At 41.3% G+C, this 24765-nt stretch overlaps 1 long non-coding RNA gene across 1 annotated transcript in view; it reads left to right on the plus strand.

Annotated features, from left to right (window-relative positions):
• Window positions 1-17709, plus strand: part of LOC126297799 (uncharacterized) — a 38783-nt gene extending 21074 nt beyond the window's left edge. The window contains exon 3 of the long non-coding RNA XR_007552576.1: window positions 17397-17709. This is a non-coding gene — a long non-coding RNA (uncharacterized LOC126297799). The remainder of the gene's footprint in view (window positions 1-17396) is intronic.
• The last annotated feature ends 7056 nt before the right edge of the window (window positions 17710-24765 follow it).

Raw genomic sequence — 24765 nt, forward strand, 5'->3', positions numbered from 1 at the left:
CTTGACGATGTCAACTATGAAAGACGATAGTTACTGTTATTCTGAAGAAGGTAGGGTTATCTCGATTGAAACCTAGGTAAATTCTAGGCAAACAGTTCAACTGAGGCTGTTAATTATAAAATTAAAACAGCCCGAGGTCATTGCCGATACAGCTCACATGACCACACCTGACCCAGTGACCACCAATGTGCAGACCCGAGCAGACTCTTTCCCCTCACCTGTCTGGCGAGTTGAGGTACCTGTGTGACAGTGAGCCTGCATGCTGGTATCGCAAGCACTTCAGTAGTGATGCCACCAACTGCAGGCCATCGTGCCCATGGCACCCAAACACAGTCAGCAACCAGCAGTACTTGTGCCCAGTTGCTCAGAAATTTCCCAGTATCTGTTCACATTTGATACCATAACCCCACCTCACCAATCTCCTACATCATCAACACTGGCTCGAACCTATCAACCTATTCGTGCAAACTCGTCACCTGGTCAGGCTCCACCTCCTCCTCGTCCTCACCACCACAAATGGCTCTGTCATCACTACCTACAGTGCCCACACCTGGGGAGTTGATCCCCGGTCTCCCTGAAGAGCTTCTTTGAACTTTCACCGTGGCTGATGTCATCGCCCCAATCCTCAGAACAGATTTTATCTCCCATTTCAATCTTCTCCCCGACCTCATACAGATTGCCCATTCGATGGCATATCGAGTTGCTCCAGCCCCTGCACATGCCGCCCCACCACTCACTTGCTATTGAACAACTTTCTTAGACTGGCCCCTCCGCCGATCCCCTTTACCGATTCCTGCTCCTCACCTGCCGTAAGAACACTGTTGTAAAGATAGGGAAAGAACAGCATAGTGTAGATTGTGACGAGAGTGGCACAACAAAGCTGCACACGCCAGGAAAGAAGCGACCGAGAAATAAGCACATGACAGCTTTGGACGATTTTCAGAATGACGCTATTCTTCGTCATATATACAGCTATTATAAGAGAAGGGAACATCCCACTCTACCTAAATTGCTGGTGTCGCTTCAGAAAGACGATCTTTTTAGAGGGATCAAATTTTCATTGCGTACAGTGTTGAAAGACATAGGCTTCAGCTATTCACTGTTTACCGAACGCAAAATATTAATGGAAAGAACAGATGTAGTTGCATGGCGGTGCAGATTTTTGCGCAGGATCATGGGTGTGGAATTCGAAAGTATAGTGTAGTTAGATGAAACTTGGGTCAATGCCAGCCATTCTTTACGTAGAGGCTGGAATGATGGAACGCCCGATGGGACAATGGCAGTGCCTGTTGGCAAAGGAGGGCGTATTATTGTCTTACATGCAAGAACATCGAAAGGTTTTGTGCCAAACTGCTTGAAAATGTTTCGGTCAAAAAAGACGGGAGATTACCATGAAGAAATGAACAGTGTAGTATTTCAAGAATGGTTCGAGACATCGCTTCTGACGAATCTGACAAGTCCATCAGTGATTGTTATGGACAATGCGCCTTATCATTCCGTTGTTCACGATAAGGTACCAACCTTGGCAACAAAAAAGACTATATCATTCAGTGGTTGAAATGGCGAAAAGTAGATTTCAGAGAAGATTTAAGGAAGGCGGAACTGCTCGAAATTGTGGCACAAAAGAAACCCCAATTTCCAACATATGTAATTGACGAGATTGCTGAAAGGCACGGGCATGAAATCGTTCGGCTTCCTCCATACCACTATCACTTCAATGCAATTGAAGGAGTGTGGGCGCAGATAAAAAATTACATTGCTGCAAACAATAAAAAATTCACGATCTCTGAAGTGGAAACCCTCCTTCCAGCAGCTATCAATAAAGTGACAAGCGAGACGTGGGCTAAAATTGTAAACAGCACTGCAAGTGCCATCAGAGAGGCGGCCAAAACCGAATAGGTTGTGGAAGAATGCATCGAAAATTTAATTATACATCTGGGAGAGAGCAGTGATAGTTTGAGTAGTGCTGAGGAAGACAATGTCAAATCAGATTCTGACAGTGATGTGAGTGGTGTTTTTCCATTACAGTAACTACAACGTATTCAGGAATGTAAGGAGGAAGTTTGCTATCGATCTACAACCAGATCATCATATTGTGAGTACTTTCTTCAGATTATAACTCTTAATACACTGACCAATTATTCTGTAGCTTGTAGTAGAACAAATTAATAATGCTAACACTTAACAATGGAAACCAAAACTGCTAATTTTCAACAACTTGCGAAAATAGTTTTCATTTCAGTTGTGAAGTTTAACAAATAACTTTATTATGTTTCAGCATCTTAGATACTTGTACTAAATAGCTCTTATCAGTTTTCGAGTTAATATATTTCAAGCATCAACTTTAAATAAATTCACTCGTACCAATACGACTTGTATTTTGTCTCGCTTTTATTTCTGCTGCTAGAGAATGCGTGTAGCAGACAGGGCGCCGCGTGCTGTGAGCCACGTTCGGCAACAGCGCCGTGTGCCCGTCGGAACTGTCTGTATCAATAACTCGTCTCACGGACTATAGGTACTAAATAAACTGCAGTGGACAAAAAGCTTTTCGTCAGGCATAAGATTTCAGCGGAAGTGGAAGTCTCGGCTTCAATCTGTACAAACCTGCGTTTGTATGGTTGGAGAGCACATGTACACCACTGAACTGGTTGGCCTGGAGTGTTTATGATGTAGTGCAAAGTGTTGTGATGCAACACAACCTGAACAACAGGAATTAAGGGCCCACCTTTGTCCTTTTCTTTCTCAAAGTAATCCCTCACAGAGCACACGAATTCACGGGCCTGGGTGTGTAGCACACTTTTCTTCCTCCGTTTCACTTCTTGTGTTCGGCTGGTACTACCCGCCGTACTAGACATTGTTTACAACGAAACATAAACAAAGAAACACTAAAAACAACAAAAACGAAATAAACTGCGAATTCAACTTCAGACAAACGACGAACGACCGCACCGCCTGCACGCGAGACGCTGGTAAGTTTCATAAGCGCGCGCGACCGGGTTTCAGAGCGGCAACGTGGCCCTTGCTACCCGCTCAAAGTCAGGCGGTCATTGGCTGCCTGCCTGCGGTCGCTAGGCAACGGAAAGACGCTACCGAGCTGTCAATACCAAAGACTCGTCTCCCAGACTATAAGAAGGACAGGACCTTGCACTCTTGTGGTGGTTATTGGTGGCTCAATGCGATGACTATTTCCAGCCGTTATCCTGTCCTGCTGTTTACCCAGCGATAGTGACCACTCTTCTGGCTCCACAATCTTTAGTAAGATCGATGGCATGAAATCTTGCACACAGGTCCTGATCACACAGGGAAACACAATAATAGGGCCATCATCACATCTTTTTGCCTCTTCAAAAGCCCCGTCATGGCCATCAGTCTCTGTAATGTTGTGCAGATCCGGCAACATTTATTAGACAATGTCCTCCACAGTGCACTGGGCTGTTTTGTCCACGTGGACTGTGTTCTTACTTACTCCTGGGACTTGGTCAAACACTGTGAGTACCTCAAAGGAGATTTTCGCCCTCCTGGATAGAGCAAGGGTCATTCTCAGCCTAGAAAGATGCGTTTTCAGAGTAGGTGGGACTTATTTCTTACGGTACTCGATTTCAAGACCCTTGCCTGAGAAATTCCTCGCAATCTCTAAATTTCTACATCCCACGACACATAACGTGCCTCACAGATTCCCAGACACAGCAATTTTTTTTTTGTAGCTTCTTTTTAAGGAACCACTCACCTCGCCACTGCAGACCTTTTGGCACACCTCCATCCCTCTACCCGCATTGCTGTCGTCACTGATGCAAGTTAGATCATGAGCGACATGTCCTTGAACAGTGCTCAGGGACATTTAGCAGCTGCTGGCCTTTGTTCTGGGTAAGCTGTCCTAGCTGCAGTGTAAATGAGCTGCATACAATCGGGAACTGCTCGCCATCTATGAGGCAAGGAAGTAATTCTAATTCAACCCATTGGTTGAGAGACACTCTTCCAGCATATGCTGGTGGTCATGAAAGGCGTCGTAATGGCTGCACGAAACGTGAATGCCATCTTCCGACCGACAGAGCAATCATATCGGCAGCATATTGGCGAGGCATTCATTTTCATGGACGACAATTCGCGCCCCCATCGTGCACATCTTCCTTCAGGATAACGACATCGCTCGACTAGAATGGCCAGCATGTTCTCCAGACATGAACCCTATCGAACATGCGTGGGATAGATTGAAAAGAGCTGTTTATGGACGACTAACCACTCTGAGGGATCTAGGCCGAATAGCCGTTGAGTAGTGGGACAATCTGGACCAACAGTGCCTTGATGAACTTGTGGATAGTATGCCACAACGAATACAGGCATGCATTAATGCAAGAGGACGTGCTACTGGGTATTAGAGGAACTGGCGTGTACAGCAATCTGGACCACCACCTCTGAAGGTCTCGCTGTATGGTGGTACAACATGCAATGCACCCATTACAGCAGTGCAAGTTTATGTGCAAACTAGTTCCACAGGTGATGAAGAGATTGAAAAAAATCTATGATGAGAGAAAAGTAATTATTTAGACAGTCAGCAGAAAGAGAAATTTTGTTGTTACAGGTGACTGCAATTCAGCAGTAGGAAGAGGAAGACAAGGAAAAATACACTGGTGTCCAAAATTAAAGCAACAAACAGCTATTCCCCCATCCTGTGTTTAATTCATTATATAATCATACAAACTGTCAACAGATATCATTACGATCATGTTCTGGATGGAAAATGGCATTTCAGTCAATGGACAACCACACCAGCAATAAGATCAGGGCACCTATCCAGTGGAGTAGCGTTTGCAGGGTAGTCCCACATTTACAATCGCTGTGTACACAGTCACAGAGGGTGCCGTATGGCACAGAGAAGACGCCTACAGACTCTCTGCTGTGGAGGGCCATAGGAAGAATGGAAGCAGGAGAGTTGCAAACTCATGTGGTCGATGGCTTAATGTGAATCATTCTGTTGTTTCTCAGATGAGGTGACAGTTTATAGGGACTGAAACTGTACCCCAGAAATCAGGACAGGGCAAACCACATATGACTTCAGAAAGAGTGGACCGTTATTCAGCTGCAAGGGCAAAATGGTACTGCCTTAGTATTGCACTGCAACTGGAATCTGCCCTCTCAGCATCCCCTGGACATCTTTGTATTGAAGTGAACAGTGTACAGAAGGCTTCAGGGGAGAAGCCTTTATTGTTGGAGACCTATTGTCTGTTTACTTCTGGTGTGTCTTCACAGAAGGGAACGTCAAGAGTGGAGCTGTCAATATGCCACCTGGGTGGTTGAATGGTAGGAGAATGTTCTTTTCACAGATGACTCCCAATTTGGTCTGGAGAATGATTCTTGATGGACTCACATCTGAAAGGCATCTGGAACATGATTTTCGGATCCAAGCATTGTCGAAAGTGGACTAATATTGAGGAGGATCCCTAATGATGTGGGCTGCGATTATGTTGACCACTTGAACACTTCTTTATGAAATTTTACAGGTGAATCACTTAGATTTAACTGCTGTCGGGTACCATTAGGAGATCTTGGAATCTCATGTGTGGTTGTTGCGAGATGCTGTGAGCCCAGACTTTGTATTGATGGACAATAATGTTTGACCTCATAGAGCTTGGGTGGTTGACACATTTTTGCAAATGGATGATACTGCTTGCATGGTGTGGCCTGCTCACTCTCCCAACTTGAATCCCATAGAGCATCTCTGAGACGCAATAGGGAGATGGGTTGCATCATGTCAGTGTCCACCAACCACTATCCAAGATTTGTGAGCAGCTCTGCAGGAAGAGTGGGCATTATTGCCTCAACATTAGATTGATGGCATCATTCACAACATGTCCCATCATTGTCAGGCCTGTATTGGTGCCAGAGGTGGTCACACCCCATACTGAGCACGTTAACCAGTTGTCAGAATGTGTGTGCAAATCTGTTAAGTGGGAAAAAATGAATAAAATTTTTGTTTACTGTTATGCATGTAGCAGTTGATTGTGTTCTATGTTCTTTATATTGTTTCTACTATACTATCACCTGTTGATACTGCTTCTTGGCAAAATAAATGCAATGTTGCAAAATTTCCAGTTGTTGCTTTAATTTTGGACACCAGTGTAGTAGGAGAATATGGACTGGGGCAAAGGAATGAAAGAGAAAGTCACTTGGTAGAATTTTGCATGGAGCACAATTTAATCATCACTAAAAGTTGGTTCTAAAGTGATGAAAGAAGGATATGTACATGGAAGAGACCTTGGAACACTGGAGATTTCAGATTGATTACACGTAATTCTAAGACAGATTAGGTAACCAGGTTTATGTTGAACTGTAAGACATTTTCAGGCGCATATGATCATACACTCCTGGAAATGGAAAAAAGAACACATTGACACCGGTGTGTCAGACCCACCATACTTGCTCCAGACACTGCGAGAGGGCTGTACAAGCAATGATCACACGCACGGCACAGCGGACACACCAGGAACCGCAGTGCTGGCCATCGAATGGCGCTAGCTGCGCAGCATTTGTGCACCGCCGCCGTCAGTGTCAGCCAGTTTGCCGTGGCATACGGAGCTCCATCGCAGTCTTTAACACTGGTAGCATGCCGCGACAGCGTGGACGTGAACCGTATGTGCAGTTGACGGACTTTGAGCGAGGGCGTATAGTGGGCATGCGGGAGGCCGGGTGGACGTTCCGCCGAATTGCTTAACACGTGGGGCGTGAGGTCTCCACAGTATATCGATGTTGTCGCCAGTGGTCGGCGGAAGGTGCACGTGCCCGTGCCCGTCGAACTGGGACCGGAACGCAGCGACGCACTGATGCACGCCTAGACCGTAGGATCCTACGCAGTGCCGTAGGGGACCGCACCGCCACTTCCCAGCAAATTAGGGACACTGTTGCTTCTGGGGTATCGGTGAGGACCATTCTCAACCGTCTCCATGAAGCTGGGCTACGGTCCCGCACACCGTTAGGCCGTCTTCCGCTCACGCCCCAACATCGTGCAGCCCGCCTCCAGTGGTGTCGCGACAGGCGTGAATGGAGGGACGAATGGAGACGTGTCGTCTTCAGCGATGAGAGTTGCTTCTGCCTTGGTGCCAATGATGGTCGTATGCGTGTTTGGCGCCGTGCAGGTGAGCGCCACAATCAGGACTGCATACGACCGAGGCACACAGGGCCAACACCTGGCATCATGGTGTGGGGAGCGATCTCCTACACTGGCCGTACACCTCTGGTGATCGTCGAGGGGACACTGAATAGTGCACGGTACATCCAAACCGTCATCGAACCCATCATTCTACCATTCCTAGACCGGCAAGGGAACTTGCTGTTACAACAGGACAATGCACGTCCGCATGTATCCCGTGCCACCCAACGTGCTCTAGAAGGTGTAAGTCAACTACCCTGGCCAGCAAGATCTCCGGATCTGTCCCCCATTGAGCATGTTTGGGACTGGATGAAGCGTCGTCTCATGCGGTCTGCACGTCCAGCACGAACGCTGGTCCAACTGAGGCGCCAGGTGGAAATGGCATGGCAAGCCGTTCCACAGGACTACATCCAGCATCTCTACGATCGTCTCCATGGGAGAATAGCAGCCTGCATTGCTGCGAAAGGTGGATATACACTGTACTAGTGCCGACATTGTGCATGCTCTGTTGCCTGTGTCTACGTGCCTGTGGTTCTGTCAGTGTGATCATGTGATGTATGTGACCCCAGGAATGTGTCAACAAAGTTTCCCCTTCCTGGGACAATGAATTCACGGTGTTCTTATTTCAATTTCCAGGAGTGTAGTTTATTGATTATGAACTGTAGATCAAAAATAAAGAAATTGGAAAAGTTGTGAAATTAAGGAGATGGGACCTGGATAAACTGAAGAAACCACAGGTTGTTGAGATTTTTGATGGGAGAATTAATCAACAATTGACAAACAGAAGATTGGAGTACAGTACAAGACAACTGGACAGCTTTGAGAGATGAAGTAGTGAAGGCACCAGAGGATCAAACAAGTAAAAGGAAAAGGCTCAGTAGAAATCCTTGAATATCACAGGAGATAATGAATTTAACTGATATAATGAGAAAAGGCAAACTACAGCAAATGAAGCAGACAAAAGGGAATTAAAATGTCTAAAAGTTTAGAATAACAGGAAGTGTAAAATGGCTCAGCAAGAGTGACTACAGGGCAAATATGATGTTATAGAAGCACATATAACTAGTGAAAAGATAGATACCATTGACAGAAAAATGAAAGAGGCCTTTGGAGGAAAGAGAAGTGGTTGTATGAATATAAAGAGTTCAGATGGAAGACCAGTACTAACCAAAGGAGGGAAAGCTAAAAGGTGGAAGGAGTATGTAATGGAGCTATACAAAGGTAATGAAATGAAGGCACTATTATAGAAAGGGAAGAGGATGTAGGTGAAGGTGAGATGAAAGAAGATATGATACTGCAAGAAGAATTTGACAGAGCAGAGAAAGACCTAAGCCAAAAAGGTCACCTGGAGTAGACAACATTCCCTCAGAAGTGCTGATATCCTTGGGAGAGCCAGCTCTGATTAAACTATTCCACTTGTTGCATAAGATATATGAGATGGGGGAAACACCCTCAGACTTCAAGAAGAAAGTAAAAATAACAATTCTGAAGAAATCAGGTGCTGACAGGTGTGAATATTACTGAACTATCAGTTTAATAAGTCATAGTTACAAAATACTGAAATGAATTATTTGCAAAAGTTTGGGTACCAGATAACTTTGGGAACATTTGAGGCAATACTCACCCTACAACTTCTCTCAGAAGCTGGGTTAAGAAAAGGCAAACCTATGTTTGTAGCATTTCTAGATTTGGAGAAAGTTTTTGACTATGTGGACAGGAACACACTCTTTAAATTTCTGAAGGTACCAGGAGTAAAATACAGGGAGTGAAAGGTTATTTACAGCTTGTCCATAAAACAGATGTCAGTTATAAGAGTTGAAGACGTGAATGGGAAGGAGCTGTTGAGAAAGGAATGATGCAGGGTTGTAGCCCATCCCCAATATTATTCAGTGTGTACACTGAGCAAGCAGTAAACAAAAACAAATAAAAATTTCAAAGGAAATTTCAATAAGAAAAATAAAAACTTTATGGTTTGGAAATGACATTGTAATTCTTTCAGAGACAGCAAAGGGTTTGGAAGAGCAGTTGAACAGAATGGACTGTGTCTTGAAAGGAGGATATAAGATGAGCATTAACAAAAGCAAAACAAAGGTAATGGGATGTAGTCAAAACAGGCAATGCTGAAGCAATTACATTGGGAAATGAGATACTAAGTAGTAGATAAGTTTTGCTGTTAGAGCAATAAAATAACATAAGATGCTCAAAGTAGAGAGGAGATAAAATCTAGAATGGCACTGGCAAGAAAAGTATTTCTGAAGAAGAGAAATTTGTTAACATCAAATATAAATTTTAGTTTTAGGAAGTCTTTTCTGAAGGCATTTGTGTGGAGTGTGGCCACATATGAAAGTGAAAAATGCACAATAAACAGTGCAGCCCTGGAGAGAATAGAAGCTTTTGAAATGTGGTGTTACAGAAGAATGCTGAAGATTAGATAGGTAGATTGTGTAACTAATGAGGTGGTACTGAACAGAATTGGGGAGACAAGAAATTTGTGGCACAACTTGGTTAAAAGAAGATATTGGTTAACAGGACATATTTTGAAATGCCAAGGAATCACCAATTTAGTATTGAAGAGAATTGGTATGCAAAAAGTGGGAGGGGGGAGGGGGAGATAATATCATCAAGGGAGACCAAGAGATGGATACAGTAATCTGCAATAGTTATTCGGACATGAAGAGACTTGCATGTATTAGAATGGTACGGAGAGCTGCATCAAACTAATCTTGCGACTGAATACCACAACAACAACAAAAATAATGACACATAACTAATGGCTGAGAATCTGGTGGTCAGGAGAAACATCTGGTTATTAATCTAAGTCCACTGTTCCAGGTTACTGTTGTAAATATTAGTTAATGATTTGATTAATTTTGGACTTTGCTAGACTTAATGCTTCTGCTTTTTGCTACAAACAGTCCTCCTAGCCCACCTCCATAGTCAAAGTCCCTAATGCACACCTGTGTGGTGGTGTTCGACCCAGAAGTAAGGCAGTTTGAATCTAAGTGGTGAATGAAATTTTCAATGCCCGTATTTTACTGACAAGAAAAGGAGAGGTGGTGGTATAAAGTGCATCATCACTCCTTATGTCAATGTCCCATGTTAAATTACAAAACTCTCAGCAGAGTCTTGTGAAGTATGGGCACTGTTTGAGAGGCACAGGCTATGTTACAGCACCTGGTTTGACCGTCTCCCTTCTTTCACCATCATCATCATCGAACCCAAACATAACATTACACTATACATGCAACAGTTAGACTCACTTACACTCTACGAATACACACGTGACACAAATTTCACATATCTGCAAGGAAAGGGGCCAATGCACATGGAGGAAGAACACCATTTCTGACAGGCAACTGAATTCAGCCCTTGGGATATCACAGCCAACAATGCCATACAACATTTATGTTTTTTTCCCCTCCTTGTGAAGAATGTAATCTGTATTTCTGATATGTGTTCCATTAGCTGTCAAATTTCCCTACTCTCTACTTTGGGATTCAGTTCCTAGTGTGATGTGGGTGTGAAAATTTTCTATAAGTAACCTGAGCTCCAGAACTTTACTACAAATACTCTGCCAGTTAACATAATTACAATAGTTGGAGATTTGCACTCTTCTCATTTGCTATTGAGTCTGTCGAAACAATTAGTTTATCTGATACTGATTTTGTTATTGGAGTTTCGTCCAATCTCAATTCTGCCATTCAAGAGACCATTTCTGGTGTATTATGCACACCTGACCTATCGAGAGCAATTTTACGAGTATCTGCTATGTAGTGTAGGCCAATGAATCTACAGACAGTCTCATCACAGAGCTTCTCCAGTTCTGCCTCTAGTTTAGATCCCTCACAAGGCTCCAGACCAGAGGATTCCAACCAGTTCATGCAACAATACTGCAAATTGATGGCTGTATAGAGACCTCATGAGTAAGGCTATCTACCTTATGTGCTTTGGCCAATCCCTGGAAAGAACTGAAATGGTCTCAGAACCCAGTCCACATATGTCACTGGTGGTGACATAAGTGATGATCTGCAGCTGACTGCAACCTTTGCTTTCAAATGTTCTCGGGACGACTTCTTCCACATGGTGGACAGTACATACCAAGTCCACATTTGGTTAATTTTCCTCCTGTGATTCTATTTCACTAAGAGGGCCTTATATAAGTCTGCCTCTGGGACCGTCTACAACTTACAGCCCTTTCTCTACTCTCTGTGGGTGCCCCAAGGACTGAGAAGAGACTAGTACACTAGGAGGCAACAAAAGGCTGCTCTCATTAATAAACGGTCACAACGCACATATAATACTAGGAACAGAAAGTTGGCTGAAACCAGACGTAAACAGTAATGAAATCCTAAACTCTGATTGGAATGTATACCGCAGAGATAGGCTGGAGAGTGAAGGGGGAGGCGTGTTTATAGTGATAAGAAGTGCAATAGTATCGAAGGAAATTGACGGAGATTCGAATTGTGAAATGATTTGGGTGAAGGTCACGGTTAAAGCAGGCTCAGACATGGTAATTGGATGTCTCTATAGGACCCCGGGCTCAGCAGCTGTTGTGGCTCAGCACCTGAAGAATAATTTGGAAAATATTTCGAGTAGATTTCCCCACCATGTTATAGTTCTGGATGGAGATTTTAATTTGCCGGATATAGACTGGGAAACTCAAACGTTCATAACGGGTGGCAGGGACAAAGAACCCAGTGAAATATTTTTAAGTGCTTTATCTGAAAACTACCTTGAGCAGTTAAACAGAAAACCGACTCGTGGCGATAACATATTAGACCTTCTGGTGACAAACAGACCCGAACTATTTGAATCAGTTAATGCAGAACAGGGAATCAGCGAACATAAAGCGGTTACTGCATCGATGATTTCAGCCATAAATAGAAATATTAAAAAAGGTAGGAAGATTTTTCTGTTTAGCAAAAGTGACAAAAAGCAGAGTACCTGATGGCTCAACACAAAAGTTTTGTCTCAAGTACAGATAGTGTTGAGGATCAGTGGACAAAGTTCAAAACCATGGTACAATATGCGTTAGATGAGTATGTGCCAAGCAAGATCGTAAGAGATGGGAAAGAGCCACCGTGGTACACCAACTGAGTTAGAAAACTGCTGCGGAAGCAAAGGGAACTTCACAGCAAACATAAACATAGCCAAAGCCTTGCAGACAAACAAAAATTACGCGAAGCGAAATGTAGTGTGAGGAGGGCTATGTGAGAGGCTTTCAATGAATTCGAAAGTAAAGTTCTGTGTACTGACTTGGCAGAAAATCCTAAGAAATTTTGGTCCTATGTCAAAGCGGTAGGTGGATCAAAACAAAATGTCCAGACACTCTGTGACCAAAATGGTACTGAAACAGAGGATGACAGATTAAAGGCCGAAATACTAAATGTCTTCTTCCAAAGCTGTTTCACAGAGGAAGACTGCACTGTGCTTCCTTCTCTAGATTGTCGCAGAGTTGACAAAATGGTAGATATCGAAGTAGACGACAGAGGGATAGAGAAACAATTAAAATCGCTCAAAAGAGGAAAGGCCGCTGGACCTGATTGGATACCAGTTCGATTTTACACAGAGTACGCGAAGGAACTAGCCCCCCTTCTTGCAGCGGTGTACCATATGTCTCTAGAAGAGCGAAGCGTTCCAAAGGATTGGAAAAGGGCACAGGTCATCCCCGTTTTCAAGCAGGGACGTCGAACACATGTGCAGAACTATAGACCTATATCTCTAACGTTGATCAGTTGTAGAATTTTGGAACACGTATTATGTTCGAGAATAATGACTTTTCTGGAGACTAGAAATCTACTCTGTAGGAATCAGCATGGGTTTCGAAAAAGACGGTCGTGTGAAACCCAGCTTGCGCTATTTGTCCACGAGACTCAGAGGGCCTTAGACATGGGTTCACAAGTAGATGCCGTGTTTCTTGACTTCCGCTAGGCTTTTGACACAGTTCCCCTCAGTCGTTTAATGAACAAAGTAAGAGCATACGGACTATCAGATCAATTGTGTGATTGGATTGAGGAGTTCCTAGATTACAAAATGCAGCATGTCATTCTCAATGGAGAGAAGTCTTCCGAAGTAAGAGTGATTTCAGGTGTGCCGCAGGGGAGTGTCATAGGACCGTTGCTATTCACAATATACATAAATGACCTGGTGGATGACATCGGAAGTTCACTGAGGCTTTTTGCAGATGATGCTGTGGTGTATGGAGAGGTTGCAACAATGGAAAATTGTACTGAAATGCAGGAGGATCTGCAGCGAATTGACGCATGGTGCACGGAATGGCAATTGAATCTCAATGTAGACAAGTGTAATGTGATGCGAATACATAGAAAGATAGGTCCCTTATCATTTAGCTACAAAATAGCAGGTCAGCAACTGGAAGCAGTTAATTCCAGAAATTATCTGGGAATACGCATTAGGAGTGATTTAAAATGGAATGATCATATAAAGTTGATCGTCGGTAAAGCAGATGCCAGACTGAGATTCATTGGAAGAATCCTAAGGAAATGCAATCCGACAACAAAGGAAGTAGGTTACAGTACGTTTGTTCGCCCAATGCTTGAATACTGCTCAGCAGTGTGGGATCCGCACCAGGTAGGGTTGATAGAAGAGATAGAGAAGATCCAATGGAGAGCAGCGCGCTTCATTACAGGATCATTTAGTAATTGTGAAAGTGTTACGGAGATGATAGATAAACTCCAGTGGAAGACTCTGCAGGAGAGACGCTCAGTAGCTCGGTACGGGCTTTTGTTAAAGTTTCGAGAACATACCTTCACCAAAGAGTCAAGCAGTATATTGCTCCCTCGTACGTATATCTCGTGAAGAGACCATGAGGATAAAATCAGAGAGATTAGAGCCCACACAGAAGCATACCGACAATCCTTCTTTCCACGTACAATACGAGACTGGAATAGAAAGGAGAACCGATAGAGATACTCAGGGTACCCTCCGCCACACACCGACAGGTGGCTTGCGGAGTATGGATGTAGATGTAGATGTAGAAGGCCCACTGGCTCTGTCTTATTATCAACAGGAGATAACATCTCAAACTTATTTATTAGACTTATGCAGGTAGTCTTTTGACCATTAGTCGCATACAGCCCTCCTCACAAAACAGCTCTAGATCTGGCCATGTCCTGCAATCCATGATCAGATGACCACTTCATTCCAGACCAGGGTTCTCTGCAGACCACATCTGCGAAGGAGGAGCTGAGGAGCTTTGCAGTTCCTTCACGATAGGAGACTGCCCTACTATTCCGTCACTGCTGAAGTTCACAGCAGGCATATGAAGCCAGTTGATAGTGACCAACACAGCCTCCCTCTGTTTGTGAACGTCAGCGAACTCCTTCATGACAATCTGACAATGGCCACAATCCCTATATGTATCTATGTGTGACATTATTATTATTATTATTGGAGGAGGAGATTTGTGTTTAACATGGCTTCAACTATGAGGTCATTGGAGATGGAGCACAAGCTCATATTAGGGAAGGAATGGAAAGGAAATTGGCCATGCCCTTTGAAAGGAACCATCCCAGCATTTTTCTGAAGTGACTTAAGGAAAACCTAATCAGCATCAACAGACATGGGTTTGAACCATTGTCCTCCCGAATGGGAGTCCAGTGTGCTAACCACTGTGCCACCTCACTTGGTCTTATTATTATTATTACTAAGGACAAAAGAAGTAGATGAATTAAGTGCATAAGTGCAAGATAAGATTATGATTACATATAGACTAAACCAGGAGCAATGCACAAACTTTAGTTTCTGCTGCTGTGGGACCCATGGCATGTAGTGCTGACAGCATGAGACCTGAAGTACTACTGACATCTATTTAATGGCCATTGGTTCTAACAGAATCAGATGACAAAGGCATTGCATTATACATCAAATGCATGGAAGGCTAGCCCTGTGAATTGCAAAAATATATATGGAAATTAAAATGCACTACACTCATAAATGCACACACACACACACACACACACACACACACACACACACAAACACACACACACACAGAGAGAGAGAGAGAGAGAGAGAGAGAGAGAGAGAGAGAGAGGGAGAGAGAGGGAGAGAGGGAGAGAGAGAGAGAGAGAGAGAGAGAGAGAGAGAGAGAGAAAGAGAGAGAGAGAGAGAGAGAGAGAGAAGGAGAAAGAGAGAGAGAGAAGCACATAATAAAACGTAAACTAAGTGCAATGCTCAAACTTAGGCAGGTTGACCACTAATAACTGCTATTTTCATCACACAGGACTGAAACAACTGAATCATATTCTTTAACAAATCTTTGATTACCTCTCCTTATGCCCCAAAATAAGGACTAGTCTTCTGTCTCCTTCTGTTACCCATTAGTTCCAAAATGGTACTCTGTTGCCTATGGAGATGAAGTAATATTTTTTTCTGTCCCTGCACTACTCCTGCTACCAAAGCATTCCCCTAGAAGTTATACCCAGCACATGCCATATTCCATACATCCATGCATCACCACATGTTATAGCCCTTCAATGCCATTATCTGTGCTATCAGTTGTTCTCTTTGGATTATCTTTTGCATTAATGCAGGTGCCAGCCGTGACTTCTGCACACAACTACACATTTTAAACTTGCACAATCTTTCCTAATCTCTTATGCTTATGTTCATCCTTCCTCCCCCTTCTTGCCTCTTGTATGACACCACTAGATAGTGAATCTGTTTTCCACAGCCCATCAGTAAGAATTACCACAGCATTTTCCACTAAGGAAACAATGAAAAACCCAAATCAGAATCATGGGAGCACATTAACAAGTTCAAATGCTCATACCGTGACCAGTATTTTCCCTTCTCTTTACTCAGTGTCTTTCAGTTGTAATGCTACAAAGTGAGTCTAAAGTATTACTTTCTGATTCATTTAAGTGAGTCACAGTTATCATACCATGATTAAGTGGACATGAGGCATTCTTATACGAATAGTACTTTCCTCTTTTTACATTCATTTCTTTAAATTATACAGGGTGGTCATAAACAGTCTGAGGAGCTTATAAGGGTACTGCAGGGAAGGCTGTGCTGAGAAACAACTCTTAAGAAAAAATTTTTACATTTTGCCATTTTTGAGTTCATTGCACTTGAAGTCATTGTGCATGCAAGAAATCATTGTGTGTGCAACATCAATCATTTGTATGTGCTAAAGTGCAGTAATGCACAGACATTTGTTTGTCTGATAGTTACCATTAACCATTTGTTCAAATGCTCATTACCAGCTAAAATGTACCTTTTTCTAAAGTGATAAATTTAAACTAGGTGAGGAAAAGCTGTGTTTTTTCAGTCTAAGGAAACGAAATGATGAACATGTCTCTGGCAGGTTGCATGAATTTGCATGTACGAGAGCCTTTTTGGCTAATTTCAGTGCTAAAGAACTTGGAAACAACACAATGTATCAAATTTTTCTTAACAATTATTTCTCATCTCAACATCCACTGCAACTCCCTTACACCCTTTTGAGACTGTTTCTGCCCACTCCATAGATACCACAAGACAGTTCAGTGTGCCAATACAATTTCTACCATAAAAAATATCTTAAGTTTGAGATTAAAAAGCTCTCATTTTTCATTAACAGACTTTAGCTCTTGTGGAAGCTTACTGGAAGTGTATGTTGCAGAGTTTGTAATTACTTAACAGTACACAGAACATGCTTGCTACATAAAGATCATCCTTCCAGTTAGGACTGAATTATTTTTGTAAATTTAAGCAGTTTGCATTTTGATAGAATGCACTGCATCTGTCCTTTGATAGCAATGTGAAATCATTGGTTGAAATATCAGGTGCTTCTACTGACCTGTTTTAATAGGTATTGATTATGTAGTTTAAAAAAGGGGAAGAAATACTCATGTCACTATATTTCTAGAGCTATTACAACTCCTGTTGAGAGTCAACCTTGTTTTCGAAATGAAACAATCCACAATATTAAAAGTTTTTTATCCTCCAATAGCTTTTAGGAAATGTTTCTTGGAACCTTGGTATTCCATATTTATCATTTTTTTTGACAATGTATCAAAGAAGCAATTTTTTGCTAAAAATATATATTACATTAAACTGGCATGTTTCAGTTTTACTTCCCACATTAATACAAACTGGATAAAACCTAATTCTATATTTCATCCTAATAAGACTAATATTTCAATTCAGAGCTTCTAAATTATGTAGTTTGTTTGGCATTTGTTTACTTACAACTTTTTCAAAAAAGACTAATTCTTTGATTCACATAAAAATTTTCTTTCCACAGGAGCCTTTCTCTCAGGAGAGGAAAACATAGATATGGAACGACTTTGTTTTAGTGCTGGAATAGATAATGCTGGAATCCATTCTGGTTATACAAGCTGCAAACAACAAACATGTAAAGAAGAGTGCATGAAGAATGACTTCCATGGAGGAAGATGTTTTTGTGGAAGTTGCAATTGTTATATATACTAATTTAGTAGTGATCCTGGGATTTCTTAAAACCCAAATCTAATGTTTTCTTTTTTTTTAAAGCATTTCATAAAATATTATGAATTTGTAATCTTATAGTTCAGAATAAATGTTATATTACAGTTTGATTCATATTATCATAACATTACATTTATGTATAATTTAAGGTATCTACTCACTGAATAATAGAAGTATTGAATTGTCAAAAGGCACAAACAACAAGACTGAGAACTTTACTAAGTTTCGGACAAATTCTTTTCCAACCTATAGAGAAAGCATCCCACTCCTTCCCTATAATTCACATGAAGTTCGTTTATTCATGACATAAATTGTTTAAGAAAATTATGGCATTATTTAGTTTTAGTCCATTTTCATATCTCTTGGAATATTATTTTCAAAACTAGGAGAAAATAGCACATCAAACACATATGCCATAATTCAAAAGCAGAGAGGAATGAAATTACCAAAGGTTACAAATTATCAAATTATTCACATTAATAATAAAGTAATTTTGTTTGAGCAGCAAAATACATGTATGTTAAAAAAAAATAAAAAAACACCTTGACTAGAGATAAGATGTTCATATTCATAGCACATGTAGATTAGTATTTTCTGCAGAAATGACTAGCATTTGAACCATGTCAGCCTGCAGGTTCAAGGTCAACATAGATATCACAGCACAATGCCACCTACTAGTAAAGTGTCTCTGCAGCTGTAGTTGTGGCTATAAACTGAAGATAATGGATCAGTATGACTTGAGCAGACAGGCAGGATGCCTCGCAGACTTATGCATGAATCATACTGTCAAAACAGTGAGTTTGGAAGAGGGTATATTATTGGCATGAGGGAATATGATGCATCTATCTGGGAAATTGTTGCTCATGTGGGACAAAGTGTTTCTGCAGTGCAATGGGTGGTTGCAGAAAGGTTCACAGAAGGTTGTAGAAGACGATGAGATGGGTGAGTCTTCACCACGCACACCATCCCCTGAGAAGATTGATACCTTATCCGAGTGGTATTGCAGGAGAGATCAGCAACCTCTGTGGCCCTGGTGCAACAGAAGAACAGTGTAACACATTATAAATTTTCAGGGGTGACAGTTTATTGCCATTTATTATGGCATGGGTTACGAACTCATCAACCATTTCTCTGCCTACCTATGACAAATGTGCAAAAACATACTGATGGCAATGGTGTATGGAACAGCATCACGGGGGACAGGAATGGTCTCAGATAGTGTTTTTGGATGAATCTAGGTCCTGTTTGTTTGAAAATGATGGCCGCATTTTTGTTTGCCACAGACAGGAGGAGTAGTATCACAATGACTGCGTTCACATAAGACATACAGCGGCAGCTTGAGGCCTTACGGTGTGGGGTGCTATTGGGTACAACCACAAATCACAGCTGGTGCATGTACAGGGCACTGTGACCAGTGTGACCTACATGAATGACATCCTGTGATCCATAGCCATACCCTTTCTACACAATATGACAAATGCCATTTGTCAGCAAAACAATGCATGACCACATGTTTTGCATAAATACATCCCTTCTTGGTGTCACAGGATGTCAGACTTTTTGCCTTGGCCTGCCAGATCACCAGGCTTGTTGCCATTCAAAAATGTGTTGGATATGGTGAAATGACAGGTGCAGTGCTGTGTCCCAAAGCCAAACATCACAGATGAACTTTGAAATCAGGTGAATGTAGCATGGATGGCTGTACCACAAGACGCCACTTGCACCTTATTACAGTGATGCCATTATGTGTGGAACAAGTTATCAGGGCACATGGTGGCCCCAGTGCCTACAAGGCAACAAGGCGCATGCTGAACCAAGGTGACTGAAATGGTTATTATTTCTGCAGAACATACTAATGTACATGTCCTGTGAATATGGACATCCTATCTCTAGTTGTTTGAGGTGTTCATTTTTTTCTGAATATGAGTATACATAAATGCTTTGTGAGATATAAAGATCATTTTTGATGTACTAAAAATTGATATTAGTCTTGACTAGCATATTTATTAATTTTATTCTGCCTTATGCATTTTGGCCTTACACTGTTCCAAAAGGCTCTACAAGAGAAATACATGAAAAAGTATTGGCACAGTTACATAAAATAAACATTATAAAAACAGAAGCAAACACTCAAAAAAAAAAAACACTGACAAAATTACATAAAATATACATCTCACTTTCTTTGTTGTTTCATGATGTGCATATTATGTAATTTTATCAATGTTTGTCATTGAGTGTTTGCTGCTTCTGTTTTTAAAAGGTACATTTTATGACACGGTACCATTGTTTTTTCACTACTACCTTTTCACCTGTTTCTCATGTAGAGCCATTATGAATGGCGTAAGGCCAAAATGCACAAGGCAACATAAAATTAATAAATATGATGGTCAAGACTAATATCAGTTTTTGAATGTATTTTTCTTTGTATGCAACCAGTATTAGTTTGTTGCTTCTCAAGCAGAGTTATTTAGTGTAACAAGTTGAAAATTAAGTAAACATAAAGACAGAATTTGACAATATGAAAATTTTTGGAAAACTCAGTACGGCCTCATTGGAATACAAGAAAGAAACACCATTGATTTTGTCCAATTAGTAGCACATATTTTCATTGAAAACATGATACACAAGGTGACACTACTGAGTAGTATGGGGGCCACTCACACATGCAACACATAATTCCTGTGATTCACTGCTGACTCATGCTCCTCACATTTTGTAAATGGTATGGCATTGTCTTGATCAGCTGATGAGGTTCCTCACCCTCCTGAAGCTAGCCTCACCAAGCCGCTTACTAATCTCATGCCTCCATTACAATGGCTGACTGCTGTGCCCTCTCTTCCCTGCCTCGCAACATGTAACAAAAGTAATATGGCAGCTGTGCCATCAGCTTCTGCTACCAGATACATTATGGTCACTCGCACCTGCCACATGACAAAACAAGTGTTGCAAGTACCGGACCCACAACTTTCTCTCTAATATATCAGTGTACTTTCCCAGATTCATTTTAAGATATTTCAAGCACAGACATACAACACTTTTTTCCATTATTCAATAACAAAGTCAAAAGACACACACAGAGCTAGCTTTAAAACAAGCACGTCTAAGCTTAATTACATGCCAATGAGCCAAAACATTATGACCACCTGTTTAATATCATGTTCTTACACTTTTCGAATACAGTACAACAAAGACTCTACTTGGCATGGATTCTACAAGTCCTTGGCAGGATTCCAGAAGTATTTGGCATCAGATGTCTTTGCACAGGTCACACAATTCCCACAAATTATGGGACGTTGGTTTATAGGCACACAGCTGGAACCCAGTATGTGTTCCAGTGGGTACTGATCAGGCACATTTTATTGCCAAGACATCAATTTGAGTTCCCTGTAATGCCCTCAAACCACTGTAGCATGATTCTAACCTTGCAACATGGACAGTTATCCTGCTGGAAGATGTCATCAACATATGGGGATAATTCAAGCATAAAGTGATGCAGGTGGTCTGCAATACTGTTCACATTGTTCACTGCTGTCAAAATACCTTTGATTACCACCACAGATTCTGTGAAAGCCCAACTCAGTGTATCCCATAGCATAATTCTACCCTCACCAGCCTGCATATGTGATGCACTGCATGTTTCATGCACGCATTTGCCTGGATGGCAGCATGCAAGGACCCATCCATCAACGTGGTGTTACAATAAATGCGAATCATTCAACAGGCAACATGTTTGTATTGATCCACAGTGAAAACTCAGTGATGTTGTGTCCACTGGAATCATAACTGATGATGTTATTGGGTCAACAAAGGAATACATAGGGGGCATATAATGTGGAGCTCCGTGTTCAACAATGGCCTTCGAACAGTGCACTCCAAAACACTTTTGCCTGCACCAACATTGTACCCAGTCATCAGATCTGCCACAGATCACTGCCTATCCTGAAGTAAACAAAGGGGGATCCTCCAACCCCAATGTTTGGTGCTGAGATGTGGTCATCCAATACCATATGGTCTACTCATTATTTCACCATCCATCAACCACTCTCCATAGGTACTCATGACAGTAGTACGCCAACAAATGAGCAGCTTCACCATTTCATAGGTTCCTGTTTCCAGCCATAGGGCCCTAACAATGTGCCCTTTGTCAAAACCACTTATATCAGTGGACTTACACATTTGTGGTCTGTATCTTAGCTATAATGACTGCTCATTTTTGTCTCATCCACTTGCAATCTTTCCTTACTGCATCACATGCCCACAACATGCAGTGGTCATAATATTTTGGTTCATCAAAATATGTATTTACACTCTTAGCTTCAAGTATTCTTGTCCCTTTTTAGGCATGTCTTTGCTAATTTTTTTTTTTAATTTAATGTTTTCCTCTTCATCATTTTTCACTCCTGCACCTGGTATGTGTCATCATTTCTTCCTGATTTCATCTTTCATTGCTTGTTGTAGGGAATATATAAGTACAAAATAAGTTAACAATGTTTCATTTTACTTTCTTCAAGGTGGTTCTTTTATAACTCCTGGTTATTCAGTGAAGCTTCTTGATCTCATCTCTGGTGCTTAGCTTCTTTTGGTTCTTCCTCATACATCAAAATTCCAATCACCTTTGCATATATGCCTACCCATTTTCTACAAGCCAAATATGGTACTTTCTCTCCAGGCTTGTCTTCCATAAAACATATTTGTTATTTACCTACCTGTGTCACATAAATTAACCTAATTTCTTCTTAATACTTCATAACCTCTTTTCCTCTCATTTCTCCATGATAGTTCTTAATAATTCTTTATAACATTTCACCAATAATCTCATCATCTCTTCATATAAATATGGCATGATGATATGTCCATGAGGTATATTTTCCCCTATCAATGTGCAATTGGGGCAATTGACCATGTAATGCATTATGTATTTAAGAGCCTGCAACACAAGGTGCACATTCATTTCATAACGTTTTAAGCCCAACAACCCTGCACACTTTATAGGTTTCTATTATGTGTCCACAGCATCTTTTTTCTCTTTAAAACCACTAGCCAGTACTTTTGTAAAGACATTACAAGCTTGGGCACACAGCTCACCTCCAGAATCAATTATTAATTCTTATCTTTGCCCCCTTTAGATTAATTTTAATAATTATGTAATTTCCATCTTTTCCTTTAATTCCTTAAATTAACCTTCTTGTTCTACATATTACACTTTTCCCCTTATGATTTGTATTACTTTCTATCTACTAGCTAGTTTCGGGTCAACAGATTTCATATCTCCACACCAGTCGGAGATTCCTGCACACTTATTGGCTGGTTGCTGCAAGCCCATTCTCTGCCTCTCTACTTCATACTCTTCTCCGCTCAAACCACATGTGTCTTCTTCTCTGCATACCATCTTTGCTTTGCTGCATTCATAATGATATACCACCTTTGCTTTGCTGCATTCATAATGATATCCATGCCATTTACTATTATTTTCTTTCTACTTCATGATGGACTCTTTTTTCTTCTGTCCACAGATACTGAGGACTTGGTTTTGTGTGTCCAGTGACTCTTTATACGCCATTGCTGCTCACATGCTATTCTTGTTTGTGCCACTGTTCTTCCATTCTTGCCCTTTGCATGGCTGCATACTCTGTTATTAATCAGCGTGCATATTATTCATTCATGTTTATTTTAATTTCTCTTTCCAGGAAAATGTTTTCTTTTGCTTGGAAATATTTGATTCTGCATTTTCACACCAATTCTACTAGTTGGTTATTTCTAGCATTTATTACTGGTAACTGCTACACAAAGTAAACTGGCAAAGACTGAAATATGGAAACTAATTGATGAGCTGAGTGTTGATATAATCTGTTTGCAAGAACCATACTGTAGAAACAATAGGCACCCACATTTATCTGTAGATATGTTAACAGTTACTAGGCACGATGAGGCAATGTCTGCCATTGTGATTACACGTAGGTAGTTCACTGTGACAAGCACATGGTCATAGTAGAAGTGAAGGATGTACAAAGTGGATTGTAGTAAGCATATACATACAGTAATCTCATGCCATTGTACTTTATGTAGATAAACTAAGGGCAGTAGCTCTATATGAATGAAGTGCGTGTTTCCTTGAGGCAACAGATGCAAATGCAAGATCCTCTCTGTGGCACAGGAGGCAAACTGCTGAATGAGCTGAGATACTAGAGGACACAATAGAGGAACTGGACTTCATTGTTTTAAGTCTAAAAGGTCAAACAAGTACATTTGAGGGATGAGCAGGTGTAGGCGCTAACACAGATGTCACTTTAGCAAAGTGCATGGCAGCAGCTAAGATTAATAGTTGACAAATGTTCCAGCACCTAACATCTGGTGACCAAATACAGTTGTCATTGAAGCAAATGTGGCAATAATAGAGAGACAGAAGCAGAGGAAAGCATTAGTGGGTTAGAAATCAGGAAAATGAATTGAGATGGCTTAGTTACCTACATTGCAGCATTTCTAATGGCATCACTTCTGGTACACATAGAACTGGGTGTGCAACTACTAACTGAATGCCTGCAAAGAACATAGGATTTTTATATACCTAAGAAAATGATAAATAGTTAGGCTACAATTCCTTGAATCCCAGAACTTTCCACATTGATGCAAAGGGAAGATCAAGAAGAAAAGCTTATCAATGTGCCTTAGGGCAATCAAAGTACATTGTGGGGCTCCATGAATACTGGGTGATTAAAATGTGCTAAAAACATTGCTTCATGAAACTAAAAGGATACACTGGGAGAAGGTTCTATGAAGACAACTGCAATATCACATGTGGAGAAGGTGAACCTACTGTCATGTCCACAATTCATAAAGAGGATGGCTGAATGATGCTAACCACCCTACTTCCTAATGATAGCACTAACACAGATACTGAGATACATGCACAACTTAGAAGTGAACTTGACAATGAATGCAACAATCAGACATTGCTGATACCTTTTGCTCAAGAAGAAGTTGCTGTCACAATTTCCAAGCTCAAAACTGGAAAGGCACCTGGTTTGGATGGGGTTTACCCTGAGGTCATACAGATGCTAGGTCCACTGATAGTGCCATGTTTCAGAGCATTACTAAATGAGCTATTGCAAATAAGTAGGATCCTGACAATATGGAAAACAACTAGAACAGTAGTTATTAAAAAAGGA

The sequence above is a fragment of the Schistocerca gregaria genome, chromosome X (assembly GCF_023897955.1).
Source record: "Schistocerca gregaria isolate iqSchGreg1 chromosome X, iqSchGreg1.2, whole genome shotgun sequence".
Classification (NCBI taxonomy): Eukaryota; Metazoa; Arthropoda; class Insecta; order Orthoptera; family Acrididae; genus Schistocerca; species Schistocerca gregaria.